The sequence below is a fragment of the Copadichromis virginalis genome, linkage group LG19, assembly GCF_057382275.1.
Source record: "Copadichromis virginalis isolate Kocher_CV1m ecotype Utaka linkage group LG19, C_Virginalis_male_GT1.1, whole genome shotgun sequence".
Taxonomy (NCBI): Eukaryota; Metazoa; Chordata; class Actinopteri; order Cichliformes; family Cichlidae; genus Copadichromis; species Copadichromis virginalis.
In genome coordinates, this window is record NC_140636.1 from 1,528,340 (window position 1) to 1,543,668 (window position 15,329).

The 15,329-nt window shown below is 41.3% G+C and overlaps 1 long non-coding RNA gene across 1 annotated transcript; it reads left to right on the plus strand.

The window, feature by feature from the left end:
- Positions 1-459: 459 nt before the first annotated feature.
- Positions 460-884, plus strand: LOC146685328 (uncharacterized). Its single transcript, XR_014916851.1, has 2 exons — positions 460-716; positions 800-884. It is a non-coding gene; the product is annotated as an uncharacterized LOC146685328 (long non-coding RNA).
- Positions 885-15,329: the final 14,445 nt, after the last annotated feature.

Below are 15,329 nucleotides of genomic sequence, written 5' to 3' on the forward strand. Positions count from 1 at the left end.
TACTAGTGGAACTGATCACAGTCACAGAATCAGCTAAAAGAAAAAGGTTTTGGTCTGTATCAGCAATGCAAAGGCAAGGCAAGTTTATTTGTATAGCACAATTCAACAACAAGGTGATTCAAAGTGCTTTACAGAGACATTAGAAACTAGAACAAATAAAAAGCATGATTTAAAATTGAATAAAACAAGCAAATAAACTAACTAACTAATTAACAAACAAACAAACAAACAAACAACAGTATATAAAATCAAAACAGATAAAATCAGAACAGTAGATAAAATCAGTAGTTAAATGTAAGTTTTGAAATTTAAGCTTAAAAGTGTGGATTTGGTGCTTTATTCAAATGCAGCTGAGAACAGGTGAGTCTTCAACCTGGATTTAAATAAACTGAGTGTTTCAGCTGATCTGAGGCTTTCTGGGAGTTTGTTCCAGATATAAGGAGCATTTTTACTGCCTTACTTTCAGTTAATGTATTTTGTTTTGCACTATGCATATTTTATATGCCATTAGGTCATTTATTGTGAAAATTCTCATGTAGGAACTATTGTACTGCATTTTGGTTCCACTGGTGCACCTGAGGGAGATGCACGCCCATGTTGATGTGTGAGCATGGCAAGTTGAAGCAAGAGAAGCCAATTTAATTCAGAGAAAGTTGTTTCTTAAAAGTATCTGTAAAGTGCTCATTTCTGCCTCAAAGCATGGGTCAGCCAGCGAGGTATGTTTGTATGTTATATAGATCATTTTATGTCTTTAATTCACTCGTCTTACTATCTCATTGGATTTTATGTTATGTTTTAGTTCGACGGTGGCGTAGTTTGTGATCAAGGTGAAGCTGTAACAACCCCAAGATCTTACAACTAACATTAAAGCCAACTTCATGCCATCAGTAAAAGAACTCTTTATTGACTTTAAGAAGAGGTAGAAGTGATAGTCGAACTCGGACCTGCATGATTCCCGGCCCCCTGGTGGCAACATCGTGCCAGTGCACCAAGGACCAAGCTGCTGCAAATGTTAATGGACACACAAGTTCACAGTTGCTTCTTCATAAAGATGTCCAGAAGCCAGACATTAAAGTTTATGTTTGGAAAGATGACACAAGGAAGGAGAAACAATAAGGAACTGTGTTAAGCCTGACAACAACAGCATCACAAGTTAGCAAGAAGGGAATTAATGCACCCAAGTTCACAATTCATTACTCAAGTCAAGTTAAAGGGAGATTTTGCATCAACAAATAAGTGCATTACAAGAAAAACAAAATGTCAGACACAAATGAGACAGAAATTGAAGCTCCCAGTGCAGAACAAGCTGCAAGGCAAGTGGATGAAACCTCTTTAGAGCAAACAGTGCAAATAGAGCAACGTAGAAGTGAAAGGTCTCGCATGCTCACAGAAAAAGGAAAAGAATTCCATAATCAAAGGTTACAAGGGTTGCAACGTCGCTTTGACAGTATTTATGACAGATGGAAAGCATTAATCAAAGTGGCAAAAAAATCTGTTATAAAAGGAGATCCACCTGACATTCTTGAAGGTCACATGAACGTTGTACAAAGAGAAGCAGCCGAGCTTAATGATATTTATGATGAATACAGAGCAATGGATGGACCACCTCATGATATGCGTTCCAAGATAGACAAATGCACATCAGTGACTACAGTAGTTTTGCAAAAGATCAAATGTCACATTAAAGGAGAAACTCAAGAGGAGATTGTATGGCCTGATGCAGGCTCTATATTTACATCCTCTAGCTCTGTTAGTGTCTCAGTTCATAGTCCATTTAAAGCCAATACAGTTCTTTCTAATGGTTCCTCCTCCAAAAGACAAGAAGCTGCAGCAGAGTATGAAGCCACAAAGGCTGTGCTTCAGATAATGACAGAACAAGAGAAGTACAGAGAAAGAATGCAAATGCTTGAAGAAGAAGACAAACGCATATTTAATGTTACTTTGTAACATTCCTGTCAATGGAGGCAAGTATCGCATGTAATCCCATTACATCATACCAAGCCATAAGACAAAGTGACTTTGACCAACCAAAGACAAAACCTCAACCTACACCCATTCCTAAGAGACAAGATACAGTGAAAATCTTCACAACTAACTCTACTGAAAGAAGCATGGTCTCTTGTGTGTTTTGTAAAAGAGCAGGACACGGCTTACACAAGTGTCGTAAGTTCACTGAGAAACCTGTCGCTGAGAGAGTCAAATTTATTCAAGGCGAAAAATTATGTTTTGGCTGTTTAAATAGTGGCCATCTCTCCAAGAACTGCAGCAACAAGATGACATGCAACACATGCTCAAAACGGCATCCTACATGCCTGCATGAAGAAAGACAAAGACAAGAGGCAAAGAAAGAACAACCTAAAGAGCAACAAGTAAGTGAACTGAAGGAAACCCAGCATCAGGTAACACAGTCACAAGACATAGTCAATGAGACCACATCTAATAGAGTGACTCATGAAAGTAAAAACACACAGACATCTGCAATAGTCCCAGTCTACGTATCCACACAAAATGAGCCAAGTAAAGAAGTACTGATCTACGCTCTGCTGGACACACAGAGTGATTCTTCATTTATTCTTAATGAAGTAGCAAATAACTTGGACACAACCAAAACTCAAGTTAAGCTCAATCTATCTACAATGTCATCCAAGAAAACTACTGTACCATGCACAAAACTTGAAGCTCTGCAAATAAGAGGACTGTTTTCCAAGAAGAAACTCACTGTACCAGTTGTTTACACACGGGACTTTATACCCGCTAATCGTAGTCATATTCCTACTCCAGACACTGCAAGGGCATGGTCACATTTGGAGCATCTCACTGAACATATTGCACCCCCTTTGGACTGTGATATAGGACTCCTTTTAGGGTACAACTGCACACAAGCCTTAATGCCCAGAGAGGTCGTATGTGGTGAAGAAAACCAGCCATACGCTCAGAGAACAGATTTGGGTTGGAGCATCATCAGCTACTGTGATTCATGTGATACAGGTAATGATGTAATTGGAGTAAGTCACCGCATCATTGTAAAACAAGTTATACCAGAGACTGAGTCACCCACAAAACTAAAGAATAAGGTTCATTACATCTGCAAGACACAAGTAAAGGAAGTAACATTTCCAGATGTAATCAAAGCACTTGAATCAGACTTTACAGAGAGAGCAGTGGAAGAGACAAGCATTTCGCAAGAAGATGTCCGCTTTATTACAAAGCTACAAGAAGGAATACAGCAAAAGCTAGATGGACACTATGAAATGCCACTGCCTTTCAAGGGCGACAGGCCAGATCTTCCCAATAACATGCCAAGTGCAATGCAACGTTTAAGTAGTCTCGAACGCAGATTCAAAAGGGACCAAAGGTACTACACAGACTATGCAAATTTTATGGCGAACATGATAGCATGTGGTGACGCAGAGAAAGTGCCGGAGAAAGAACTGTAATACACCTGTTTGGTATATCCCCCACCATGGGGTATACCACCCTCAGAAGCCCGGCAAGATACGTGTAGTCTTTGACTGCTCTGCACAATATCAAGACACTTCGCTGAACATGCACCTGCTTACAGGGCCTGACCTCACAAACACTTTGGTGGGAGTGCTCTGTAGGTTCAGGAAGGGCTCCGTTGCTGTAATGTGTGACGTGGAACGCATGTTTCACCAGTTTCATGTAACACCTCAAGACCAGGACTACTTACGCTTCCTGTGGTGGGAGCATGGTGACCTAAGCGTTCCACCCTCAGTCTTTCGAATGAAGGTTCATCTCTTTGGCGCTGCTTCTTCTCCTGGCTGTGCCAACTTTGGGTTAAAACATCTAGCCACGCAAGGTGAGGGAAAGTTCACTCCAAACACTGTAAGGTTCATTCAAAGGAACTTTTATGTAGATGATGGACTTGTTAGTGTTATGTCAGAGTCAGAAGCCATAAAACTAGTCCAAGAGGCAAGAGAACTGTGTAGCACAGGTAAACTAAGATTACACAAGTTCATATCAAACAGTGAAAATGTGATAAAGTCATTGCCGAGAGAAGAGTGTGCAGAAAGTATTAAGGATTTAGATTTGGCACTTGGAGAGCCATTAATGGAAAGGGCTCTTGGTGTTCAGTGGTGCATTTCTGCTGATGAATTTCAGTTCAGAATAACTGTAAAAGAGCACCCAATGACAAGAAGAGGAATTCTGCGCACAATAGCATCAGTGTATGACCCACTGGGATTTGTGGCACCGTTCATCCTAAGAGGAAAGCAAATCCTGCAACAGTTATGTCAAGAGAAAGTTGGATGGGACGAGCCACTCTCAAATGATCTCAGCACACAGTGGGAATCCTGGCTCCTAGATCTTCAAACCCTGTCAAAGGTGAAAGTTCAAAGACATGTCTTACCTGCAAACACAGACATTGCACAGTGTGAATTACACCATTTTTCAGACGCTAGTGTGACAGGCTACGGAGAGTGTAGTTATTTAAGAACAGTAACATCAAAGGGTGATGTTCATTGTGCCCTAGTCCTGGGAAAGGCACGTGTAGCCCCAACCAAGGTCACTACTGTCCCTAGACTTGAATTAACGGCTGCAGTAGTTGCCGCAAGACCAAGTGCAATGTTAAGAAATGAACTGGAGATAAGTGATCTTGAAGAACACTTCTGGACAGATTCCAAGGTAGTGTTGGGATACGTGAATAATGATGCAAAGAGATTTCACGTGTTTGTGGCAAATAGGATTCAAAGGATACGGTCACTCACAGACCCACGACAGTGGCATCATGTACCATCTGAAAGTAATCCTGCAGACCATGCATCAAGATGACTCAGTGTCCAACAGCTACTCAACTCTAACTGGTTTAAAGGTCCAGAGTTTTTGTGGCAAAGCGAGCTACCTGTTGACTCAGTGTCCAACAGCTACTCAACTCTAACTGGTTTAAAGGTCCAGAGTTTTTGTGGCAAAGCGAGCTACCTGTTGAAAATGGCAAGTTTACGGAAGTCAAGCCCAATGATCCAGAGCTAAAAACAGTACATGTGTTCAACACCAAAGTAGAAGAAAGGAGAACAATACTAGACCGTCTCACCAAATTCTCAGACTGGAGAAGAGCGGTTAAAGCTATTGCTCGTCTACAGAAATTTGTGAAGGATTTTAAAGGACTCACCCAAACAAAGGGTGAAAACACAAGTGTTGAGGACAGACAAAGGGCAGAACTGTTCATAATAAAACTTGCACAAGAAAACACATTCAGCAAAGAAATCAAGGACTTAACTAGAGGAAAGGACATTCAACTGAAGGATAAGACACACAAGCTGTACAGCCTAAGTCCATTTGTTGATGAGCAGGGAGTGCTCAGGGTGGGAGGACGTTTAACAAGAGCAACTCTGCACCCATATATCAAACATCCTGCCATTATTCCCAAATCAAGTCATGTGTCGTCTTTACTTATTAAACACTACCACGAAAAGGTGCAACATCAAGGAAGAGGAATAACTGTCAACGAGCTGCGCTCCAATGGACTATGGATCACAGGATGCAGCAATGCAGTTGCTTCTCACATCTACAAGTGCACAACCTGCAGAAAGTACAGGAGACATACTCAAGATCAACGGATGTCCGATCTGCCAGAGGATAGAATGGAAGCAACACCCCCATTCTCCTACTGTGGCATTGACTGTTTTGGACCTTTTTATGTAAAAGAGGGTAGAAAAGAACTTAAAAGGTATGGTCTTCTTTTTACATGTATGTGTTCTAGGGCAATACATATTGAAATGCTGGATGACCTTACCACTGATGCCTTTATGAATGCATTACGTTGTTTTATTTCTATTCGTGGACATGTAAGACAAATTAGGTGTGACCAAGGTACTAATTTTGTTGGTGCTAAGGGAGAGTTTTTGAATGCACTAAAGGATTTTGACAAAGAACAGTTGAAACAATATGGATGTGAGTTTGTTCTGAACACCCCCTCTTCAAGTCACATGGGAGGTGTTTGGGAGAGGCAAATTAGAACTATTAGAAGTGTTTTAACTTCTATTTTGGATCACACTTCTAAGAGACTTGACAATTCCTCACTCAGAACATTTCTTTATGAAGTCATGGCTATTGTGAATAGCAGGCCATTAACAGTAGAGAACCTAAATGATCCAAATTTAGAGCCTCTTACACCGAATCATATTCTCATGATGAAGTCCAGTGTTATTCTACCTCCTCCTGGTGAATTTGTGAGCCAGGACCTGTACCTAAGAAGGAGATGGCGCCAAGTTCAGTTTTTGGCCAATGAATTCTGGACTAGGTGGAAAAAGGAATACCTTCTCAATCTTCAACAGAGACAAATCTGGCAAAGAGATAAAAGGAATGCAAAGGTGAATGACATTGTTATTCTCCAAGAGGACAATTCTCCAAGGAACAAGTGGAAATTGGCAAGAGTAACAGAGATATATCCAAGTGCAGATGGAAGAATTAGAAAGGTTAAGCTTTTGCTCAGTGATTCAACCTTGGATAAGGATGGCAAAAGGACTGTCAAACCAGTGTACCTTGATAGGCCAGTACACAAAACTGTGTTATTGCTAGAAGCAGAATAAATGCTAAATTGTAAACATGTTCCTATTATAATGTTTAAGTAGAAATCACAATAGTTTTGTGATTTGGTGGGAGTTTTACTGCCTTACTTTCAGTTAATGTATTTTGTTTTGCACTATGCATATTTTATATGCCATTAGGTCATTTATTGTGAAAATTCTCATGTAGGAACTATTGTACTGCATTTTGGTTCCACTGGTGCACCTGAGGGAGATGCACGCCCATGTTGATGTGTGAGCATGGCAAGTTGAAGCAAGAGAAGCCAATTTAATTCAGAGAAAGTTGTTTCTTAAAAGTATCTGTAAAGTGCTCATTTCTGCCTCAAAGCATGGGTCAGCCAGCGAGGTATGTTTGTATGTTATATAGATCATTTTATGTCTTTAATTCACTCGTCTTACTATCTCATTGGATTTTATGTTATGTTTTAGTTCGACGGTGGCGTAGTTTGTGATCAAGGTGAAGCTGTAACAACCCCAAGATCTTACAACTAACATTAAAGCCAACTTCATGCCATCAGTAAAAGAACTCTTTATTGACTTTAAGAAGAGGTAGAAGTGATAAGCATAAAAGCTGAATGCAGCTTCTCCGTGTCTGGTTCTGACTCTGGGAACTGATAAAAGACCGGATCCAGATGACCTGAGGGATCTGGATGGTTCATACTGGGTCAGGAGGTCATTGATGTATTTTGGTCCTAAACCATTCAGAGCTTTATAGGCCAGCATCAGAACTTTAAAGTCTATCCTCTGACGGACAGGCAGCCAGTGTAAGGACCTCAGAGCTGGACTGATGTGGTCCACTTTTTTGGTCTTAGTGAGGACTCGAGCAGCAGAGTTCTGAATGAGCTGTAGTTGTCTGACTGATTTTTTAGGTAGACCTGTAAAGATGCTGTTACAGTAATCAAGCCTACTAAAGATGAATGCATGGACTAGTTTTTCCAGGTCCTGTTGAGACATCAGATCTTTTATCCTTGATATATTCTTGAGGTGATAGTAAGCTGACTTTGTTATTGTCTTAATGTGTTTTTCTAAGTTTAGGTCTGCATCCATCACTACACCCAAATTTCTCGCCTGGTTTGTGGTTTTTAGGTGTATAGATTGAAGTTCTCTGGTGACCTGTAATCGTTTTTCTTTGGCGCCAAAGACTATTACCTCAGTTTTGTTTTTGTTTAGCTGGAGAAAATTGTGGCACAACCAGTCATTGATTTCCTCAATGCATTTACCAAGAGCCTGTACAGGGCCTCGGTCTCCTGGTGACATTGTGATATATATTTGTGTGTCATCTGCATAGCTGTGATAGTTTATTTTGTTGTTGTTTATAATCTGTGCCAGTGGGAGCATGTAGATGTTAAACAGAAGGGGTCCCAAGATGGAACCTTGGGGAACTCCACATGTGATACTTGTCTGCTCAGATGTGAAGTTACCTATTGATACAAAGTATTTCCTGTTTTCTACGTATGTTTTGAACCAGTTTAGTACAGTTCCTGAAAGACCTGTCCAGTTCTCCAGTCGTTTGAGTAATATGTTGTGGTCAACTGTATCAAATGCTGCACTGAGATCCAGTAAAACTAGCATCCAACATAACATCGAAAAGGCACTTGTGTAATAAAGACAGTGCCATCATCGTTGCAGCAGATAAGGGTAGGTGCACAGTTTTGTTAAACCATACTGAGTATCATGAGAAACTTTTGCCACTGCGTAGTGACAACAATAGTTGAACCCCTGAAGCAAGACCAGGTGGTGGCTACAAGAAAAGGGTGATACATTGTCTGGAGCAGGTACAGGACAATGCTACTGACCAGAACTCATACCAGATTAAACCCAGGAGGCGCTATGCAAGGTCAATATGATTTACCTAAGATTCATAAACACCTGTGTACCAACTTTGTTAAAATACATACAGTATTTGTGTATTGGTGTTCTTGGTTCTGCAACTGAACACAGTTCACTTTACTTACTTAGCACTATACCATAACAACAGTTGCCTCTATGTGCTTTATATTGTATGGTCTTTACTAGAGATGGACCGATCCAATATTACATATCGGTATCGGTCCGATACTGACCTAAATGACTGGATCGGATATCAGAAAGAAATAAAAAATGTAATCCGATCCATTAAATATCAAAAAAGCACCTCACAAAACTGGCAACACGGCGTAACTCGGCTCATAACCGTAGCACATCGCAGCAGTGTGCTCACGTGATAGAGCGGCTGTGTGTATTTGGAGCCTCGCTACCAAACCAGCATTTCATCTCCGAGGAAGTTATCCCAGAGAGAAGTAAAGCAAGTGTGTAAGTTCATCTCTGAATGTTTGTAAAGCATTCCCACGTTAAGCTTAACAACCGATATATGGAGCGACTGCCTCTCTCTCCCTCTCCTGCTGCTACTTCAATCATGAAACTGATCAATGATCAGCTGATCGTCTCTCTTCTTTGTTTTTGGCCCACTTTGCATCAGAAAGAGGAAACCAGTGGCTGAACAACAGCAGCACGTTTAAGCTTGATCAGCTGTTGTTAGAATGTATTTAATATTACTTTCTACACCAGGAGCTTTTTCTACACAGCTGACGTAACTGTGCAGGGGCGGATCTAGCAAAGTTTAGCCAGGGGGGCCGATAGGGCATTAACAGGGAAAAGGGGGCACAAAGACATACTTTTCTTTCTTATTCTCATTTAAAATGTCGAGCTTTTAATAAATAATTATCCGAATCTCACACCCAAAGTTTTAATCTGATGTAAAATGTATAGAAGTCCGTTACTGTATATAGTAACTGTTAAGTCTAATATACCCTAGTAAGCTATACTACTTTTTCCTTTGGGAAGATACTATCTGTGCAGTCTGCAGTTCTGTTGAAGAAAGATGTTGAATCTATTTAATTATTCTTGAAAAATAATTTATTTCTCTGCATTTTTTTTTCTCCACTGCATCAAATTAAGGTTGATTACATCGATTAAGCATCATGAGGTGGAGCGTGGGCGGTGATTCCCTTTTTTTTTTTTTGCTGGGAGTTTGCAACCCTGTTAGTTAGGTTGCTTAATATTTCTGCTAAGTACTCTTTAAAATACCAGAATAGGGAGGATGGAGCAGGTTTAAGTTTATTAGATTGATCAGTTTTGCTGAACTATGAAATATTTTGTTGTATTTATTACATACAGGTATAACAGAATAGCTTTAGTGTTGTTGTTTATTTAAACTTGAGTATGAACTTATACAAAAAGCAGCAAGATATTAAAAAAAAACAGTTTTATTGATTAAAAAAACACTATATCGGATTCATGTCGGTATTGGCAGATATCAAAATTTATGATATCGGTATCGGACATAAAAAATCTCTAGTCTTTACCCTACAAAGAGAAAAGGGAGACCTGAGTAAAAATCCAATCTGAGTGAGTACTACAATTTACAGAATCACACATACTCAGTGGACAAGCATCAAATAAACCACAGAGGATACAAAAGATGACAGGCTAGTTTCTCAGCCTTAGCCTTCTTAGTTTCTTTCTTTAATCTTGCCATCGTTACTGGGGAATATTAATTTCCATGTATTATATGTTGGGGAAACTAAACAACCTCTGGCTAAGGGGATGGCACGACACAGAAGAGCTTCCTCATCAGGCCAGAACTCTGCAGTTTATGTACACCAACAGGCCAGTGGACACTCTTTCAGTGGTGAAGATGTGCAATTCCTGGACAAGGAGGAACGCTGGTTTGAGCGCGGAGTCAAAAAGGCCATTTATGTGGAAAGGGAGTAAACATCTCTGAACTAAAGGCACATCTTTCATCATCTCACAATTTTGTGATTGCAGCCATTCCCCAACTCTCTGTGATTGGTACTCTAGGTTATTCATCAATGGTCGTGACAATTTAGCCCAACAGCAGTAATGAGATGAACTCATGCCACATTGTTAGTTTTGGTCATTATCCAAATGAGATATTCTAACATTGAGGAAACCTGCAGTCAGCCTGCGCTGAAGTCACTCGGATGAGTAACGAAACATTTCTCCTAATGCAAAGAAAATGTGCTTTCTGGCATCACTAAATAGAAAACACACTCAAAGCCTGGACCTCAATATTATTGAATGTGTGTGGGATTATCTTGACAAAGAATGGAACAAAAAACAGCCAACATCAAAGGAGAGTTTTAAAATGTTCTTCAAGAAGCCTGGAGAAGTATACCTGACAACTTCAAAAAATTACAAGAACACTGTCTTGTCTCAGAGAGTTCAGGTTATGTTGAAGAACAAAGGTGGTCATACCAAATACTGACTTTCAAGCTGATTAGAATTACATACGCATGGGGCGATCGTGGCTCAAGAGTTGGGAGTTTGCCTTGTAATCGGGAGGTTGCCGGTTCGAGCCCCGGCTCCGACAGTCTCGGTCGTTGTGTCCTTGGGCGAGACACTACTTGGTGGTGGTCAGAGGCCTCTGTCAGTGCGCCCCAGGGCAGCTGTGGCTACAACGTAGCTTACCATCACCAGTGTGAATGACTGGATGTGTAAAGCGCTGTACAAATACAGGCCATTTACATAAACTGTGTTCTTGCCTTACATAGCCTGTAGCCTACTGTATTCCCATGTATGTTTGCACATTTCAAGAAATTGCTGCACTTGTTTCCACGTTTCCTAACAAAGTATAAAACCTTTTGCATTGTTCTGTAGTTGTAGTCAAGTCATTTGACATGACCCAACATCGGACACTGATTCTGTCAAGGCCAATAGGCAGGATGAACTCAAGCACAGGACTCTGGAGATCAAAGTTGAGTCCATTTGGATATATATCTAAAATAACAAGGTGCAAAAAGGGAAAATAGTGCTCCAGGCGTCCAAAGAGACTATTTTATTATTCTCTTAACATGCATGAGTGACCTGTTTAGGGTTAGGTGTCTACCTGGAGAAATTTCAGCTCCATAAACTTTATAGTATGTACAGGAAATATAAAGAAGAAATGTGAGGAGGAAGATGCGCAGGAGAGAATGTGAGACAAAAAGACATGATGGAAAAAAAAGTCGAGGTAAGAGTAACATGAAGGGAAGGTGACAAAGGAGAAAATAAAGAGGGGCATGAAAAGACTCAACCGAACAAGAGAAAAGATTCCAGAACATCAGCTCGCCTCCATTCCTCAGCTTCCTCACTCTCTCCGTTATCAGATGAGTCTCGCCTACCCTGTCATGGCTGACTGATCGAGGCAGCCCATCACAATTGCCACCAGCCCGCTTCCATGATGTAAATAACCTCCCTGCTGGTTCAAGGTGGTACGTCACTCCAGCTCCATTAGTGTATTTTATTATCACATGAAAGGGGGATAGAAGTGGGGGTCTGTAAGGAGGACATAGAGTAGAACTGGGGGTGTTGGGGTATGGGTAAGGAGAGAGGATGTCTACCACACTGAGAATGAGGCAGGAAAAATGGAGATGACCAAGAGCGATTAGGAAAGATAGAGGAAGAGTGAGAGAGAAATAATGCCGAATGACAGAGAGAAGCAATCTAAAGGAGACAGATGGGCTTGAAAACAGAAAAGGAGGGACGCGGCTGACATGGGAAGGTGTGTCCATCTGTATGTGTGTGCGTGCTGGCCTTGACTGCGTTGTCACTGTGACAGTGAATAATGGGAAAGCATGGCTTCCTCCAGACGTGATCAAATATTTTTACATCAGTCTTCACTTACCAATAAAATCGATCTCACAGATTTTTTTGGTTAAATCAGCTGCTGAACCACCAGGTATATATTTATGTATCTAAAACACTAAAGGCTTTTACAGCTTCCACTTCCACTAAGATAACCAAACGTGTGGATTTCATATGTTTTGCAGCTGCGTTGTTACATTGCTTGTCTAAATTATAATGTACCTCCTCCACATATATTCTTGTATTTGATATGATAATGATCATTTGTTGTCAGTGTGTATACGGTTCAGAGAACACTGGCTCACCCCCTGCTCGTATTTTTCCTGAAAAGCTTCAACAGGGCCAGTCTGTGAAATAAAGGCAATGAAACAAGGTTGGAGCACAGCGATAATGCAGCTGATAGCGTCACTCATGCTTCACCTCTCTGTCACTGTCTCACTTGCCCCATAATCTGGTCCCCATCCTTCCCCACCACCAGAACCTCCTCTGAATTTCAAAGGGAAAAAAATTGCCTTCAGTGGTCAGATCTATCTGATCCTATCGCTTTTCTCACTGGCTTTAATGTAAGCAGATTCTCAATCAGCCAGGATGAATCCAATCAAGGAGAAGGGGGGAGGCACAACAATCTAGGCTACTTTTTTCCAGTGACTGCTGCAGGCCAGGAGATTAGAGGACAGAAGGAGCGAGGGGAGGGGGGTTAAAAGACAGAGTTCCTATGTGGAAGAAGAAGGCTTTCATTCAGGGACACAACACTAAATCACACACATTCATCACCTTCACCTCCATTTATCTAACCTCCTTTTGACCCCTTTTTAGATATGGAAATGCTAATTTCCTATTTCTATTTCTACCACATGGACACCAACTAGAATGGGAAGAGGCACAGTCTTCGCCAAATCAACATAACTACTGGTTGATTTATCCTCAAACTTTCCTCCCTCCTTCCCTCCGCCACCGACGCCCGGTGACGGCTCTCCTTCCTCTCATCTCTCATTTCTAAAGCTTAACTTCATTGTCTCAAGCCCCTCTCTGCTTTCATCTTAAGACAAAGATTTATGTAAATCTTTGGGCCAGCGTTAATGCGGAGCGCCGTGTGTGAAATAGCATCCCTAAATCGTGGCATTGTTGTTGAAAATGACAAGGCAGGCCCGTTAATCCTACAATGCGATCATCCAAATGTGTCATAATGCTGTGTGTAGGCAGGCAAATCTGAATATCAAAAAGACACAGTGCACCTCTTATACTGCGCCTTCAGGACTTGCAGCGCTAACTCCCTCTTTTTCCTTCTCTGCCATTTTTTCTTCAAGAAGTCACCCTGCCGATCACTTTCCTAGCATTCAGAACAGAACAAGGACTCAAATATATAAGATGTTACAGAGCATAAATCCTCATCACATTTAGCTGGTTTTCCCACATATGGAGATTTGATTCAGTCAGATAATGACACACTATCTGGGTAATCACCTAAGTGGCTGTGATTGTGAGCTGAAATAAATCGATAGCTTCTCCTTTGTCACTAAGATTTATTTATTTCAGAGACAGCGATGTAAGGCTTTGTGTCGGAACAATGCACAGATACAATAAGAAACAAATGACTGCAGCAACACGCTGAGTCAAGTCACTGCACGTATAAAGCACGTAGCTAACAATTAGCTAACTTCTCTTCCTAGGTTTGCAACGTGAAGATGAGGCAGCGGTGCTTCTTCCTCTTATTTGTGAATCTGGGAAAAGTCTCGAGGGCAGAAACTGACAGTGAAAGTGTGGCACAGATAGCCGTGTTTTTGGAAAGAGCCGTGAAATAGGCACGACAACCGATTGGACAAGGGATGAGGCCGCTGAATGATAATGTTAATAATTAGCAGACACATTGAGAGAATCCTCCTCGATTGGCTATTAAACCTCTGCCATAATTAAGCAGATGGCCCCAGGTTCTCTGCCCCTTTCCTCGCACCTTCTCATCTGACCCTTCTTTTTCAGTCTCCGCCACACCTCTCTACTTCCATGCTTCATTCCTCTGCCATCCAATCAGGGAGGAGCCCTCGGGGGGATTTTGTCAGGGAGAATAGCACCGTTGATCTTAAAGGCTTAAGACCCTACTGTACCTGTCAACAGTGTGGCTTTGGTGCTGACGACCAGCAGCTTAAGTCATTTGAAGTTGCTTTTTTATAACGAGAAGGGAGGAGGCGCTGCGTGTGCTGACAGCCAGTCAGGGTCTTGAAATAATTCCATCCCTCGGAATAACCAGAGGTGTCTGTCTGCCTTAATCCCCCCCCACTGCTCACACACTTTTAGGTAGTTCTAAAAGCAGGTTAAGGGGTTGATAATAGCAGAGAGGGGAGCAGCCTGGTCTGTAGTTTTGTAGTCCAGCAGAACACTCGTTAACTCAAATTAAAACAATAGTGTATCCCAGTTGTTAGGATTTGTGATAACATAATATCCTCTTAACATTCACCAGACCCATCTAGGGCTAGAGGTAAGGCTTGGTTAAGATCCTCCACATTTATTTATTGTATTTTCATTGTAAATGGAAAAAACTGTCAAATTAGAATAAATGTAACATTTTCTACTTTGTGTTCCTATGTGGCTACATCAAAGCCAAATGTAACCATGCCAATGACCTGCTAGATGTTAAGAGAGCCGATATACTACGATGCAAGGAACAATTGAAAAACAGTAAATATGTGTGTGTGTGTGTGTGCGCGCGCGCGCGCGCGCGTGTGTGCGCGCGCGCGTGTGTGTGTGTGTGCGTGCGCGTGTGTGTGTGTGTGTGTGTGTGTTAGTCACATTTTGTCAAAAAAGTTTCTGCTTTTCTTTCCGACCAGATGTTCCAGAGACAAACTATTCACATCAAACACAGATATCTCCGTAATCTCCACTCGATCATCTTCGATTAATTTTATGTCAATTAAACCATTAATTAAATCACGATTGTTCAATGTTTGCTTGGGAGGCCTTGGAATTTAGGCATTATTTTGCCTGCAATGCATGCCTGTGTTAAAATGAATGATTAGATTTTTAATCTCTTTCCTCAGCAAGCCTTCACTCCTTCCTTTTCTCCGTTTCTTCCCCTCTTATTGGGTCTCATTACTTTGCTTTCACTGTCTTTCTCTTGGCTGGGATAATCCCCCCTGTAGGGGACTTCAAAGTGCAGGCCGGCCA